Below are 16422 nucleotides of genomic sequence, written 5' to 3'. Positions count from 1 at the left end.
ATACCTATTTCATTGCAAATGCTTGTTTAAAGCTTCTCATTGCTCAAAAGGTTGTACTTTCAAAAATTTATTTTTTGCTTACAAGAAAGTGTCACTCAAAGTGTCACATTCTTAGAAGCTGTATGTCACTCATAATTATGGTAAAACCACAAAAAATGTCACACATAAGCAAACTGAATACCTGGCAGTTAATGGCGCTACTATAAAAACAATTGTTTCCCGTTTGGGTCACAAACAACTGATACATCTCATCACCATTGACTTTGAGGAGGGAAAGCCTTTCAATGACCCTTCCTAATTTTGATTTGCAACGTGTCGATTAACCTATTTTGAGATTTGGACCGCGATTTAGCAAATAACATAGTGGATTGTTAGCATCCATCCTGCGAGTGCATGCGCTTGCGCATGCTTCTTGCATGCAAGATACTGTTGTATTCAGTACAGGGCTTGGAGCCTGATTGTTGCTCATCATTTGTTGGTGTGAGTGGCACTCTTCTTTACAGCCTCGTAATGATGTGAAGGCATATCTGGCATAATTTATGTTCCTCTGTCTGGAGAAGGGATCAAGCACTAATTGATTTCAACTTAATTAGTGCCTGTCCACCACTCCCGACGTGACTGAGGTACAATTTTGTTCTAACTTCCAGTGCCCTGCAAACAAAAGACTTGTGACTGGCAAAAACATGCCCAGCAGGACAAACAAAATTGAAAAGTTTAATTACTTTAAAGCTAAATGTATTTTATTTTGTCAGGTCGTCTTTTCTCAGTTTTAACTAATTTATTTTTTGGTTTTGCTCGTGGGCACTTATGTCAAAAGATGACAATTAACTTGGTATATAGTGGGTACCTAACCCTAGGGCATTTGCATCGACCTCCTGTTCAATTAATGTTTTAAAGGGACACGAAAGTCAATTGTTTTGAGAGGTTGAGTGGTTTTTTTCCCGCTTATGTTTTGATTTCGCGCTTTTGCAGAATGGGCTGTAGCAACAGTTGAACTCCTCTCTCCCTTGGAGTCACTCTGCCAGAGGTGCCAATGCACCACACGTCAACCAAGCGTGCTTGGCGAACAGTGTAAGAACTATTGAAGAGATGTTTCTGGAGCAATGTGTTGTAATTCATCTTGCCTCGCAGCGCAAACTCTCCCTAGAAGCGCTAACTCATCCCCATAGGCAGCACTCTTCAGCTGCCCTTGTGTTCCCAAGGAGTTCTGGTAGCACCTTAGATGTTTTCAGTGCAATTACACACTTTGAAATTAAAGGGAATTTTAAAACAGTACAGTGTGACTCTGCTTGAGGGGGTGCTGTAAATGCAACAAAAAGCACTTGCAGAGTGAGCTGCATGTATGAAAAAACAAAACAAAGGAAAAACCAGAGGACAACCATCCTCTATAATCTCTGGATTGTCAAAATGTTTGTATTTGTCTAAGTGTGGGCAATGAAAGCAAGAGTGGGAAGATGGCCGCGCATACGTCTACTTTCTGAAACTGTGTGGTACTCAGAAATTCATAAAAAGACACTTTTTGGTCACAGCATTAGCTTAGTCTCTAAATGCACAAACATCATGTAATGAGTCTCTGAGCATTTCAGTGGGAATCTTGAAGTAGTAAAGTAGCGTTAAATGATGGTGCCCCCTGTAAAATGTGATGAGAGGCCCCACATCTCCCATATGTCACAGATATGAATTGAACTTGGGCTGAATGGGACCCTCTGATGGTCTTGGAACCCTTAAGTGGCTAGGGGGGCCTCTGTCCCACTGGGGTTCCAGGGGCCTGCATTACACCCCTGTCTTGAAGCTGTATCCTATAAGGAAAGGAATCAAATACTTTGGAGCTCAGTCACAACGGCATTTTGAAGTACTCTTTTACTTACTCTAACATGCCTTCCTACAATTGCCCCCAAAACATCTAAAATATTAATAAAATGTGAGTATTCAAGGAATATTCGTTTTTAATGAGTGCAAATAAAAAGGACTCTGGCAGCTTTGTACTTTTACCAGTGCTTTAAGTGGGATGAAAAGGGAGGGGTACAGGGTCTCTAAATGGGTGGCTTGGTAAACAACTAAGAAGCTTTTTGAAGAGACTTGCCCTATACAATCAAGGATGTGACTCAGGACATGTAAACAAAAATTACACAGCATGCCACCTGACCAGAATTTGAATGCCACTATTTGAGTTTTCTGTTATTGCATCCACAGATGTAACACAATAATGTGCATGCACTTAAAACAAGTTAGACCTATTGACCATGCCAATGCTTATTAGCACTAACAACAAGTACTTTGTTGTGAATAATTAGCATTGAGAATGTATCATTTCTAAAAAGGGCAGTGGCCCTCAGAATGTCTCTGTCACTCCTGTTCTGCCTTTCATACCACATTCCTTTGCAGTCTTTCGGTCTCCTAGACCCACCCTTTTTGTAGTCACATCATTCTGAAATCCTCCTTCTCCGTGTTTCTTTTCTCTTCAGCACTGTCGTTTTACTCTCTCATTTTGCACATACTTCCTTTCATCTCATCCTTTTAACCTGACACCCACACACTCATGACCCACTAATTCACCTGTAAGCGCTGCATTCTCTTTTTCCTTGGCACTATCGAGATTTGTTCAGCCTTATACTTCTTTTGTACACTTTCCCATTGACTCACAGTTACAGTTGGTACATATATGCCCAATGCACTCTGGACTCTGCCGATAAGCCAAGGATCGGATGCACTTTTTTATCTGAACACCTTTAGGGCCCACTGACCAGGATTGTGAGAAACTCACACTGCCTTCAACTCCAGAACTCTCATTCATGGTCAGTCATTAATATGCACTCACAACTCAAACTCACACAGATGGCCTCTAACCGTATTGTTCACCAGTGATTTGCCAACATTTCGCTGTGGGACAAACCAACACACTCTTGACACCGATGTTTGCCCAGCAGTAATTGCTGTTTTTTAGGTCAAGCGCACAAGTGCTTTGACCTGTTGTAAGTATTGAGGGGTTTTAACCACGTCCATGTCACTCCCATCACTTTCACTCGTTCATAGGCTTGCCTTATATAAATCATGTGTCATTCATAATTGCTTTACGTTTGTCCCACCTTGAGGCTGTTTTTGCCACATCTTGCAGACTGCCCGTTACATGGATTTTTGCACTACTGCCAATATACTTAATTGTGGGCAATTTTCTTTTTTGTCGCTCCCCTTCATGCTGCATGGAAGCCAGGGTGCTCACAGCCCGAATATTCACAACAGCATGAGCTCGATGGGTGGTATTAAAGCGCTGATCATATTGTTCACAGTTACCTAATCAGAGTCATTTCTTGTGGCTCTACCCTTCAAAAACACTTGAAATTGGTAAATGCTTTACATAAAACAGAAATCCTCAAAGTGAAAGTGGCCTTCTCGGTACAGAGGCAAAGCCAATTCTTCAATATTCACTGCACTTGGATAACTCGACCCGTAATGCTTTGCAAGCATTGTTTTTTTATAACATTTTTGCCCATAACTCGGCCTGTGGTGGTCCTAGAACAATGGGACCACCACCACAATGTTCTTTCTGTCTGGGTCCCCACCCTATGTTAGTGGGGATCCTAAACTAATAACCCCTCCAACCAGTCAATGTCTTTTTAAGTGTTCTCATGGCTGGAACTTTTCTTTTCCACCTGGGAATAGCTTGTGTTTTAAGGGCATTGTTTGTAATATCATTACTGTAGACCTGTTACTCCTACAAATATGTAATGAAAAATGCCCTCTGTGGGCTACATATATGGTTACTCTGCATTATTTATTGCCATTTTCTCTGGGCTAACTATGTAGTTACGTGACCATGTTTCTTACAAATGCTATTTTCATTGTGGTGTCCTCTAGGGGCTGCTCTAAGCATTACAGTCATATTAACATACTAAAATATTTGGGGCACGGAAACTTGCCCCATAATGCTTTGCAGGCCATTACTTTTATAAAACATTTTAGCTCATAACACAACCTGTGGTGGTCCCAGGACAATGAGAACACCTTTCAAATATTGACCACAATATGCTTTTTCTGACTAGATCATCTTTGGGTCCCCAAACTATGTTGGTGGGGACTTCAACATAATAACCACTCCCACCATTCCATGTCTTTTAAGATTTGTTCAAGGCTAGCGCTTTTGTTTTACAGTTAAGAGAAGATATATTTTAAAGGCCTTATTTGTAATGTCATTGTAGTAGGCCTTCTAGTCCTGAAAATGTCCTGTAGGGGCTAAATATCTGGTTACACTGCATTATTTTCTCCTGTTTTTTTCATGGGGTAGGAGCTAACAATTTCGTTATATGACCATGTTTCTTGCAAATTATATTTTTGTTATGAGGCCCTCTAGGTGCTGTTTTGAGCACTACAGTCTAATGCTAACAGTTTATTTCTGATTAAGGTTTAAATTATAATTGCATATGTTGTAATAATCTCTCCTTATTACAAGTATGACCATCATTCAGGCCAATTTAACATGCTTATTAGACTAGGACTGTTCGAACACTCTTGATATGTTTGGGTGACCCTTCCAGTTTATTTTTCCTCTGTGCCTGTCTCGTGTCTTTTCTTGGGGAAATGGGTTAGCCAGCCAGCAACTCTGATGGCTCGGTGGTGAAAGAGGTATTTTATTTGAATTAGCATGGCAGATTAAAATTAGGATGCTAAATGGCAACATTTTCATTTTTTGCTGCAGATAGAGGAAGAAGGTAAATTGAAGTGCTTTAGTTATATGCTGGACCACTGGAATTATATGGCAGGAAAAGTCGAAATTATGAGGCAAGGTTGACCAAGTTATGTGGCAAGAAAGGTACAGTTATGAATCTACAATGCCAATAGCTCTAACTCAGACAAATGCGAGACCTCATTGCATTGCAAATGCTTGTGTACGTTTTGTTGTCCATGTGATAATGCAAACTGCAAAGTTTGCAACTGCAAAATGGTTTCGTGTTTCATGCCCCTGAGGGGCTTTACTGAGATGGAACACATTGAATCCTCCGCATTGTGAATTTCGCAAGTGATGTGCTCACATTCCCTTTCCGCTATTGTCGCCTTCCCTCTTTCTTGTGACTGCCCCGCCCCAATACTCACTTACCTCTCCTGCCCGATCGCGCTTCCACTCCTCTTGTCCGCTGCTCTCGTGTTATTTCTTCTCCCCGCTTCCGTTCTCTTGTCTGCTCTGAGTCGCATATCATCCTATAAATGCGACTGCCTGCTACGTCATTCCTGAAGGCGGAGAAACGAAACCGAAACTTATGTGGCGCCTTTCGTTTCTTATCCGAAAGAAATATATAAGTACTCAATTGAAAATGCAACAAGCTTTACCTTAACTATTATTTAATGCGGGGGTTCTACTGTGAATAGTGCGTACGTTTCCATTCACCTAGCTGCCGTTTAATCGACACTTTAGCTTTCATATTATTTTATCAGAATTAACTTACATCAAGTTGTAAACAGGTTAAGTCACGCCCTAAGTGTGTGCCAAACGGGGAAAACGAGAAGGCTCTGTTGTGTCCGCTTTTCAGTCCCAGTAGTCCTTCGGTTTAGAACGCAAGGGACTAGTGCAGGTTTAGAAAGTTGCACAAATAAACTCAATTAGGCTGCACAGTTAGGATTTATTACGGGGACATGGTAGACCGACAGGATATAAAGGAAAGCAAGAGCAGTGTGGGGTGAAGGGGTGCAGTGGGTGAGCCCAGGGTTGCTGAGGGGCAATGATGAACTAAATGACGGGCGGGCAAGTCATGTGAGGGTCAGCTGAACAGTTCTAAGGCTCTCAAAAAAGGGTTCCATGTGCTCTGCAGAACTCTCGCGTTTACAGTTTCCAAGCATGAGTAGCTAATCGCGTTCACGTTTTTTGTTTAGCATTCTGGGACTTGTAGTACTGATTGTACAATAGCATTAACAGGAATAGAGGCCCTGAGAGCAAAGCAAAAACCTGCCCTGGATAAGCTACTCACGCATAGACCTGGGAAACGTGAGAGCTCTGACTCTGCCGCTTATTATGAGAGCCATGGTAGGTTGAAATGCAGCTTTTGTTAGACGAAAATACTGCTGGTTTTTGTATTGCTTCTTATAGGTGGCATTTCACTCTTTCCACTATGCAAGCTACTCTTGCAATCCCCGATTCACATCCGGTAACCAGAGCCATGCCAAGCCAACTATAAATAAAAGAGCAGCTAGAGATTCTATTTTATAAGGCACTTTAATCATTTTGGGAGAACAAAGCTAGGCATATTTAATTTTCCTTTACTACGGAGATTCATAAGAGAATTCAATAAAACATCTGAAATTAACAAGGTCCAATTTTACTCTGAGGTGCGTATATATCTAGAAAAGAAAGCTGCATTTTGGGGCCTATTCACAAACTGCATTTTGTACTATATTTAGCAGTACTACTAAGGTACAACAAAATGCTATTCACTAACCTTCGCACAGAGTTATATACCTCCCCCTCTCCTTTCCTTTACGCCCAAACGGTAGAGGTCTCTGCACTCATACATTTTAGTAGTAAATATGAGAGGCAAGGGGCAGTGGCTGGAAAATGGGGAGTAATTACAACTAAGTGGAAGGGTTTTAGGGAGGAGTGATGAGGAGTTAAATGTAGGGGTTTAGGGACAGACACCCACCCACCCACAAAAGTGTAAGCCCAGTCCTATTTTTAAACTACACTTCTGTACTTACTACACCCAAAAAAGACCCAAACAGTTGTTAATGTACTCCACCTCAAAGCTGAAATCCTCCCAGCACCACACATGGCCAATAACTGGTACAGGACTTAAAATAGAACCTGGTAGGAAATAGTTAAATTAAATTCATATATTTTACCATTTTACTATATAAAAATTTAGTCTAATGCAAAAAAATATTATTTTACTTTAAAAAAAAAATACATTTTGTATTAGAAAATACATATGTTAATTAATAAATTCATGAAAATTATTTCTGTTCATAACTTAAACGTTTAACACATAATAAATGATTTTAACATTTTTTCTTTCGGTGGACTTTCTTAAACAAATCTTTTAGAAAATAATTGTCATTTGGTACAATTAAATTAATTAATTGAAAATGTTATTCAAAAATAACTAAATAGTGTTGAAGCATTTGTTTTTCATTTTGTCGTATGTTTAAAGGAAACATATACAAATAACTTACTCTAACATTTAAGATAAAATTGTAAACTATTTTTTCAACTTTAATAAACTTTTATAAATTCCCTATACTTAACTGTAGGGAGGTTTGCCATGACAGCAGGCGTTTCCACCAAGCATTTGTAGCATTACATACAGTAGTAAAGTCGCTACCAGTAATAACATTAAGGTCATCTTGACATTTTTACTGACTTCACCTCCTGTTTCAGGGAGTGGGGATATGTAAGTTTACATTTTTGAGTAACTTTACACTTGTAAATGGTGAATATCCAAATTAGCAAAGTTACTCAAAAGTGCAAAACTAAACTTACACATGCAGATTTACTTGTGTGCAAATTTATCTTTGTGAATAGGCTCCTTTATGCATGGACTAACCCAAAATATATTCTGTACTTGTTAAACGTTCTCACTCAATCCAAAATTAATTTTGGGCAGAAGTCAATGGCACACTTCTACATGATGTATCTAGTTTTAACCAACCAGTTTGTAATATGTTGCAGCAGTGCCCACTCGCACTCAGCCTCATTAGCCAGGCAGTAAAAGGGTGTACCTGTGTGCACAGTAGAAGGAACTCTCAGTAGTTTCTGGACTCTCCACAACGACGGCCAAATGGAACCTTGTCATTTGAGAGGACAACAGTGCGGCTGTTGCCCTTTGCTGAGTTTGGAATTGTGTTGAGAGTATCCCTTACTAAACCATTTGAATGCTTCTTGCAAGAGTTGAGGGCTGGTCCCCGCCAGGGCAATGAATATCAATATGACAATGAAGAATCCAAGTATTCTATTTGAAGAATTGTATCCTGCCAAATGCCTTCAGTCTTCTCCTCGAAGGATCCACACTCTAACCATTTTAACTAAAGCATCCAACAACATTCCAAAGGAAACCAGAATGTTCCAATTCTGACCAAGGAAAGGCGAATATATATATATATATATATATATATATATATATATATAGATAGATATAGATATAGATAGATATAGATTATAGATAGATATATACACACATATACAACACATGTTGCAGACAAAAAAACGATCAAACAATAATAGTGCGTAAGGAGGAAAATGATTACCAAACAATTACAATAAAATAACTGTAGGAAAGTCATCCTTTTAGCCATGATCACCTGCATTTTTTGAATGGTTACTGATTCTGAAATTATCCTGGGCTCTGCTAAACAGGCCCATGGCCGGAGCTCTGTCCTTAAAAGGTATATGGTAATGGGTGAATTTTTTATTGGCCAAGACAACCTACCTGTAAGTCCCTAGTATGTGGTAGGGCATGTAGGTTTAGAGACCCAAGTGGACTTAATGCATTTAAGTGTGTTATGCTTAGGTATCTAGTGTCATTTTAAAGCCAGACTTACGTTGCAGGCTGGTTTTAAAATAAAACTATGTCCAAATTCGACTTTGGAATTAAAAGTTCTTCCAGCATCCAAAACCACCTTTTTATTACATATGTGCTCCAGGGGTAGCCTACTTGTTATAAACAGCAGGGACAATATAAAATATGTTTTATATGCCGTAGTGGGTAAAAACAGCCTAAGTCGTTTTTCCCCATTGTAGTGCTGCTAACCCTGTAGGCAAACATGGGAAGGATTTATTAAACTTTAGTGAAGTTTAACTTTTGATTGGAGTCAGCTAAAAACATGATTCAAAGTATCAAAATAATAATTACAAAAAATCCAACAACTTGACAAGGGTGGATTTATTAGAACTATTACAGGAAAGAACTTTCAGAACTGACTTTCCTGAAGTTACCTTAAGCAGCCCTGTAGCAGCCTCTTCTGATTGGTCAGCCTTACCTTTTTACAGCCTGAGTGAAGCTGCTCCCTGAGTAGGTGTGACGAGGCCTGAAAGAATATAGCCAGTTGGCGAGAGGAGATCTGTGTCCTGGGGAAGCCAGGACAGGAAAAGAGGCTGGGTAGATAAGTTGATCTTCAAAGTTAGAAGCACAGATGTCTCAGGAACCAGCCAGGTACCCACTTCCTTGTTCCCAAGCCAGAAGGGCGGCCCCCTAATTAGACTAGAAGAGAGGCTGGAAGGTGAGTGTAGGGAAAAGTTAGGCACACCTGTGGGTTGGGTTAGCCAGACCTGCACTCCAAGGAGAGAATTTACTCTTTTTGCTTTTTAGAGGAACTGTGAATTCAGGAACAAAAATATGCCACACTTCCCAACAAGTGGTCTTACCAGAGGAAGACATCTTGATCCTCATTGGTTGGGATGTCCCCGTCTTGCCAGACCAGAATGGGGAATAAATATAGCGATCTGCAGGAGCCTCTCAGTTCCCTGTCTGAATCATCTTAAGAAGAAGGACTGTCCTGCTGGACAGTTTGTACTGCACAACAGAGGACTACCCTCAGAGGGACTGCACCTGCTGCACTTTAAAAGCACCACACAAGAAGGGCTTTGCCTGTCTTCCAGGATAAGGAGTGGACTCCCTGAGCAACAACAGGTAGAAGCAGGAAGAAGCCATCTGCAACATCTACGAAGAGGACAACTCCAGCTGAACAGATTCACCTGGATTTTTCTGTACAGACCAGGTGCATTGTGGGAGTTGGAGTCCCAGACCCCTAAGATGCAAACCAGAGCTTCTGAATGCTTGGCTGGTGCTGTGGACACTTTCTGACTCTCAAGAAACATTTCAGAAGAAGATCTGGAAGTTTAGGAACTTTTTGCCATTTTTTGTGAAAAAGATTCAGAAGAAGACCTGCTCAACGTCAAGAGTCAAGCGTCTGTCGTCGAACTGCGAGTCGGCCTGACTACGCTGGTTTGCTCCGCTGAAGGCTCTGGAGCTCCCCGTTGTCAACGCCGAGGACAAAAAACTCCAGAGACTTATGAGGCATCATGCTGAAGCAGGAGGCAGTCGTAAAAGAAAACTCCGGATTCGATTCACGACCTAATTGCTCAAAGTCAAGAAAAAATCTCCAAAAAAGTGACTAAGTGCGAAGGTAAAATCTTGACCAGAACCTACCACTTTACCAGTCAACCTGCGCTCCATCGTGCTCAGCCTAAACTAGAGAGACACTGGTGCTCCAACAAACCCCCCACCAAGCCCAACTCTTTCAGGTCTGCCCTCAACAGTTACCACCACGACTCAGGGAGACCAAGAAAGAAGTTCCCAGCACCCACACTGAGGCGAGCGCCAACCATGCCAAAGAACTCTTCAGCATAGTCAGCTCCTCCGCCACAGAGAGCACGATCTCCCAAGCTCTCTGGGACATGCTATCGGACTACTTTCACCACAAGATCGCCAACATCTACAGCAAATTCGACCCCCGGCCTACCAATTTCGACCACCACTGCACCCTACCCCCCTTCTGCTCCCCACCAGATCATCGAATAGAAGCAGCTCTCCACCAAAGACGCCATCACTATTATGACCTCCATCCATGCTGGGCCCCGGCTGACCCCTGCCCACGCCACTTCTGCAACCTAGAAAGAGAAGTAATCGAAATCCTCAACACCTCCATCTCCACAGCCACCGTCCCCAATTCCTGGAAGCACGCCAAGGTCAAGCCCCTCCTGAAAAAACCCTCAGCCAACCTCAATGAGCTCAAAAGCTACCACCCTATCTCGCTCCTCCCTTTCCCCACTAAAGTCTTGGAAAAGGCCATCAACCACGAGCGCACAGACTTCCTCGAAGACAACCACTTGCTCGACCCATCCCAATCTGACTTCCGGCCCGAACACAGTACTGAGACCACCTTGATCGCAGAAACCGACATCAGACACCTCAACCGAGGAGGAACAGCGGCACTCATCCTCCTCGACCTATCTGTGGCCTTTGATACCGTCTCCCACAACACTTTCATCACCAGACTCCATAGCATTGGCATCCAAGACAACGCACTCAACTGGATCTCCTCCTACCTCTCTGGCCAAACACAGAGGATCCTCCTTCCACCCTTCATCTCTGCACTTAAAGACATCATCTGTGGCATTCCCAAGGGCTCCTCCCTCAGTCCCACGATTACACCTACATGCTTCCAATGGCAGACATTGCACACACTGATGGCCTCAACATTATCTCCTACGCCGAAGACACCCAGCTTATCCTATCCCTCACCGAAGACGCCGCCACCACACAAACCAACTTCCAAAACACCATGACCAAAATCGCTACCTGGGTGAGGACCAACTGCCTCAAACTAACTTCAGACAAAATTGAGATCCTCATCTTTGGACACAAGCCCTCCCCCTGGTGTGACACATGGTGGCCTGCCGCCCTTGAAACCCCCACCAACCACTCGCAGGACCTCAGCTTCATCCTGGACACCCAACTCACCATGAAGCAACGGATCAACGCTGTCTCCTCTGCTTATTTCCACATCCTCCACATGTTCTGCAAGATCTTCCCATGGATCCTCATCTCCACTAAGAAGACAGTCACCTAGGCCCTCATCTCCAGCCGACTTTAATGCAGCAACGCGCTCTACGCCGGAACCATGTAGCAGCTCATGAACCTCCTCCAGACTATCCAGAACGTGGCAGCAAGACTCTTCCTCATCTGCCCCAGAAGAACCAGCTTCACTCCCCACTTCATTGTCCTCCACTGGTTCGCCATCCAGCAAAGATGCCACTTCAAGCTCCCCACACACATCTACAAGGCCCTCTACGATGCCAGACCCTCCTACATCAACAATCACATCACATTCCACCGACTTACCAGAGAACTCTGCTCAGCCTACCTCGCCCTAGCCCATGTCACCGCACCCGTCTTGAATGCTTTGGAGGCTGCTTCTTCTACCACTTTGCTGCCAATTCCTGGAACAACCTCCCCCTCCACCTGCACACCTCCCCTTCCCTGAAGGACTTCAGAAAGCAGCTGAAGACTTGGCTCATTGACCTCCATCACTGGCCGGTCAAGGCTCCCAGCATCCCTCCAGTACCTGGAGATCCCCCTGGGTGATAAGTTTGTGCTCCACAAGAACCCTTGATTGATAGTAGTTGCTGTACTTTTCCCTTTCTGTAGGATCACCCCTAAACTCTTTGCCTTCACCCCTCCTAATTTCTCAACCCACTTTTGTAGACTTATAGGACTATGTGCACTTTACACTGCTAACCAGTGCTAACATGCTTGTAGCATTGTCTTACACTCAACTGTCACATTTAATTTACATATAAGTCCCTATTAAGGCCCAAGGTCTGTAAATGAAATGCTGCTAGTGATTTGAAACACTTATTTTGCCACCCTCTAAAGTAGCCCTTTAAAACATGTCTCAGGCCTGCCATGGAAGCCTGTAAGCTGTTTCAAATTGCAAATTCAACCTGGTCAAATAATTATTTGGCCAGGTCTAAACCTCCCTTTTTAATACATATAGGTCAACTATAGGGTGGGCACTAAACAGCCCATTGTGCAATGTGTATTGTACTAAATAAGTTGGACATGTACTTTTAAGTTTTACATGTCCTTGTACTGAAAAACTCCTAAATTTGTTTTTCACTACCGCAAGGACAACCACTTCCATAGGATAACAGTGGCTTACCTTATTACATTTAATAAGTGCTAACTTTTGATTGGGTATAGGTAGAAAATTCATGTTTGGTGTCAAAGAAATTGTAGTTTAGAATTCTCTTTAACGGTAAAGCTGGATTTTAAGTCACAATTCTGAAAATGGCACTTTTAGAACGTTGACATTTTATTGTCTTAACCATTTGGTGCCTGCAGCCTGCATCCTGGGTCACATGACTGAGTGTAATTGGCAAATGGCCTTTTTGTATTCCTCTGTCAGACTCCTGTGCCAGATTACAAAAGAACAATTTACATTCCACTAATCTGTATGTGCAGGCCCCCCAATGTCTTCAAGAGAGTGAATTCAACACTCATGTCAGGCACTGACCTGGTTCCAACCGTGGGGACGATGCTGGATCTCCAATCCCAGATAGGTAAAGTCAACCTTTGTTCGCCCCCTGCCTCACGAGGGAACAGGGGAATGGGATAAAGCAAGAAAAGGAGAACTTGCGTCACTGATGGAACTGCTCTGCTGTCTTGTGCACTGCCTAGTAGGATCGGGTCTCTCTGAATCTCTTGATCATCAATGCAGGTGTGATACACTAAAAACAACAAGAGGCAATGTTATCCATAGGTTCCCAACTCAAAACGATCTATCAATAGTTTACGCTTTTTGTACACTTACAGACATCACCATAGTTATTGCACGTGTGAAAGCAGAACCCATTTCAAGAAATAACTGGTCATTTTCTGACTCTTCAAACTCTAGAAGATTCTCCCAAAATACTGGATACAACTTGTCAATAAACACAGTGGCAGACTTTCATTTCGGGTACAATAGATTTCAGAGTGCTGCAAAGAAAGAGTCCAGAGCGCTGGGTCTCACGGGGGTCAATACTCTAACAATGTCCAAAATAAAAAAAACATGCTCATGCCTTCAATAAGACCGCCAGTGCAATGAAGTCCCCGCCGGCCCTATTATGATTTTACCGCTGGGCCAGCGGGCAGAAACAGTGTTTCCACCCGCTGGCCCATCCGGCTTTTCAATCATGGCAGCTCCACCATGTTCATAATATGGCCGGCAGACCGCCATGACCGCAGCAGTCCACCCACCACCGTATGTCTGGCAGTCTCAGGACCGCCAGACTCATAATGAGGGCCTATGTCTTTTGATTATTGCTAACCTATGGATTAGTGTGCACTAACCTGAGGGGAGGGTACTTAGCCATAGCAGTAGTTAAACCGAAGACAACTGGAGACTCGGTGCAAGAAGCTCAAGAGAAGACAAAATCATAGCTAATAAATGAAGACACTGGAAGTGTGGCAGATGCCTGGAACAAAGAATCATCAGGAAGGCTTGGAAGCCTAGAGTGCCGGGAGTTCCGGGTGACTAAGAAGATGAGTGCAGGGACAAAACTAGGGCAAGGTTTGAGCGCTGAAAGTCTGGGCAACTAGGAAGATAAGTGAAGGGACCAATGTTGATAGGTGAGGGGTGAGTGCAGAAATTCTGCTTATGCAGGACGGAGACGAGGCCAAGTGCCGGTACAGTTTCAGAAGGGGTATTTATATGGGAAGCAAGGAGTGTTCCAGTAAGGCACGTGTTCCACGTGGAAGCATGGAATATTCTAATGAACATTGGGAAAATCATGTGTTACCTATAACGGATATGAGGCCTAGCAGGAGGCAGGTGCAAACAGTAATTGGCAACAATAAAGAAGCACAATGGAACCCCAAGTGTATAATGGTACAATTCAGTGGTACACAGTGGAGACGTGAATATCCTAAATAGGCATGTGATATCTGGAAGTGCAACTAGACTGAACTTGCATAGCAACATAACAGGAGGGTCAATGGTTCAGGCCTTCTGGGAGTGAAACCATGGAGTGCTCCAGACTGGAAGGTGCCACAAGGGAAGAATGACTTGGATTACTCAGGGCAGGGAGGCACCAAAAGGGAAGGGTGACATGAGCCCACAATACATAGGGCACAAGATGGAGTTGTGACAACTCAGTCAGAGAAGTCCCTAAAGGAAAGGGGGGGGTTGGGATTAAAAGAGAGAAAACAACCAGATTCCTGCCTTTCAGAGCTGTGCTCCCCTCAGGAAGAGCACCATACATTGCTTCACACAAAAGCCCTAGGGTAGAGTCTAATATAGCTCTATGATCATTGCGCAGTTGCTGCAAAATGAAAGCACACATTCAATTATTAACAGCCAAAGTGAGAGCACACAGTCAATTATCAATATGTCAATAACCCAACTTCCCACAGTGAACACTTGCTTTTTTCACTGATCAAAATTTCTGTTAAATACCGTGTTATTTCTCCCCATAATTATTTTGTTCTCGTGAACACATGTTCATGACTCTTGTATTTCCTACCAAATTGTCCTTCTTGCAGATGCTTCTTTGGCCTAAAATTCATTACAACAAACAATATTACATAATTTAACGGTTGTGCAGGGTTATACAATTTCCTTTAAAATCTTTAAGATGTCAAGGGTCTTATGTCTGTCACCTTAGACAAGTGTTGCTTGCAGTTGTTCATGTGATCCGAGTTTCATGAATAAAATGTTTTTACTTGTAATCTCAAAGTCAGGCATCCCTAACTAAGCCTAACTAACTAGCTTTTTCTACTTGTATTTTTCTTTAGCTGTGCAGTGCTAGTGAATATTAATCTGGATTCTTGACCAATCATAGTTGTCCTTTTCTTTTTCGTTGCAGATTCTCTAGGAGCTGCCGAAAGGCAGAGCACAAGGCGACATTACCAGGAATTGAGCTGGAGTGCGAGTGAAATATCAGGATTAACTCTTAGGTAAGTCTGGAACTCCCAATGGTGGTGGCTTCAGAGATGGCATCTGTTACCAAGCGATGTGTGGCACCAGACACATGCCTTTTATAGCTTTCCAAGTTTCAAAGCGGCTGCCGAGATTCTCAAAGGACCTTCCACAAAATTACTGGTGTTTCCATAGGAATTCATTCAAAGGGACAGTATGTCAAAGAGTTCTTGCTCCATCTTTTCAGTGCATGGTTTGCCATGTGTGTCAAAATATGTGCATGTGCACTCTTCTGATGGGTACATGCAAGATACGTTTATGTTGAATACTTATGAGCAATAAACATGATGGTTTCCTGACCCTGATAACAGTTATCTGTCCCCTAGTGGTGTCTCTTGGCAACACGTCTTCTGAATGCCCTATCCTATTTATCCAATGGTGGGGTGCTTACTTATATTTAATGAGGACCTAAACTTGCTTGTGCACTTTTACAGATGTCATGATATCCTCCCAGACAGTGAGACAAACAGCTACCAGTTGTTAGCAGGATGGCCCATCTTCCCAGGATGGAAGGGACAAAGCTGTGGCCTGCCCCACTCACACACACACTCACAACGAACTTGACACCAGCCTTTTGTCAGCCTTGACCTCTTGGAACCTGCACAGGGGAAGAGGGTAATTTACAGAACCAGATGTAGGAAGGCCTAGGAATTTCTCTCCCTTCAACGGCTGGTACCAAGTTTGAATATTGGACCCTCAGATCAACTCTTCAGTATATTCCTGAACCCATGGAAAACTTCAAATTGACTACCTTGTACTCAAAGGACTGCCCTGCTGCTTGAGGCCTGTCTTGTTTCTTTGAGGACTGCCCTGCTGCTTGATGCTTGCCTTGTTCTTCAGGAACACTGCCCTGCTTGAGGCCTGTCTTGCTGGTTGAAGGAAAAAGGATTGTAGAAATGGTTTTCTGGTTGGCTAGGGTATGCACCTAAGCCACGCAGAACCCACCACGCTAGTCAGGGCAAGTATGTTACACACCAAAGA

General features: G+C 42.9%; 1 pseudogene; it reads right to left on the bottom strand.

Moving 5' to 3' along the window:
* LOC138299911 (histone-lysine N-methyltransferase SMYD3 pseudogene) overlaps window positions 1-5689 on the bottom strand; it is a 73159-nt pseudogene extending 67470 nt beyond the window's left edge.
* Window positions 5690-16422: the final 10733 nt, after the last annotated feature.

Source organism: Pleurodeles waltl, chromosome 6 (assembly GCF_031143425.1).
Source record: "Pleurodeles waltl isolate 20211129_DDA chromosome 6, aPleWal1.hap1.20221129, whole genome shotgun sequence".
Taxonomy (NCBI): Eukaryota; Metazoa; Chordata; class Amphibia; order Caudata; family Salamandridae; genus Pleurodeles; species Pleurodeles waltl.
This window is presented reverse-complemented; position numbering and strand designations above follow the sequence as displayed.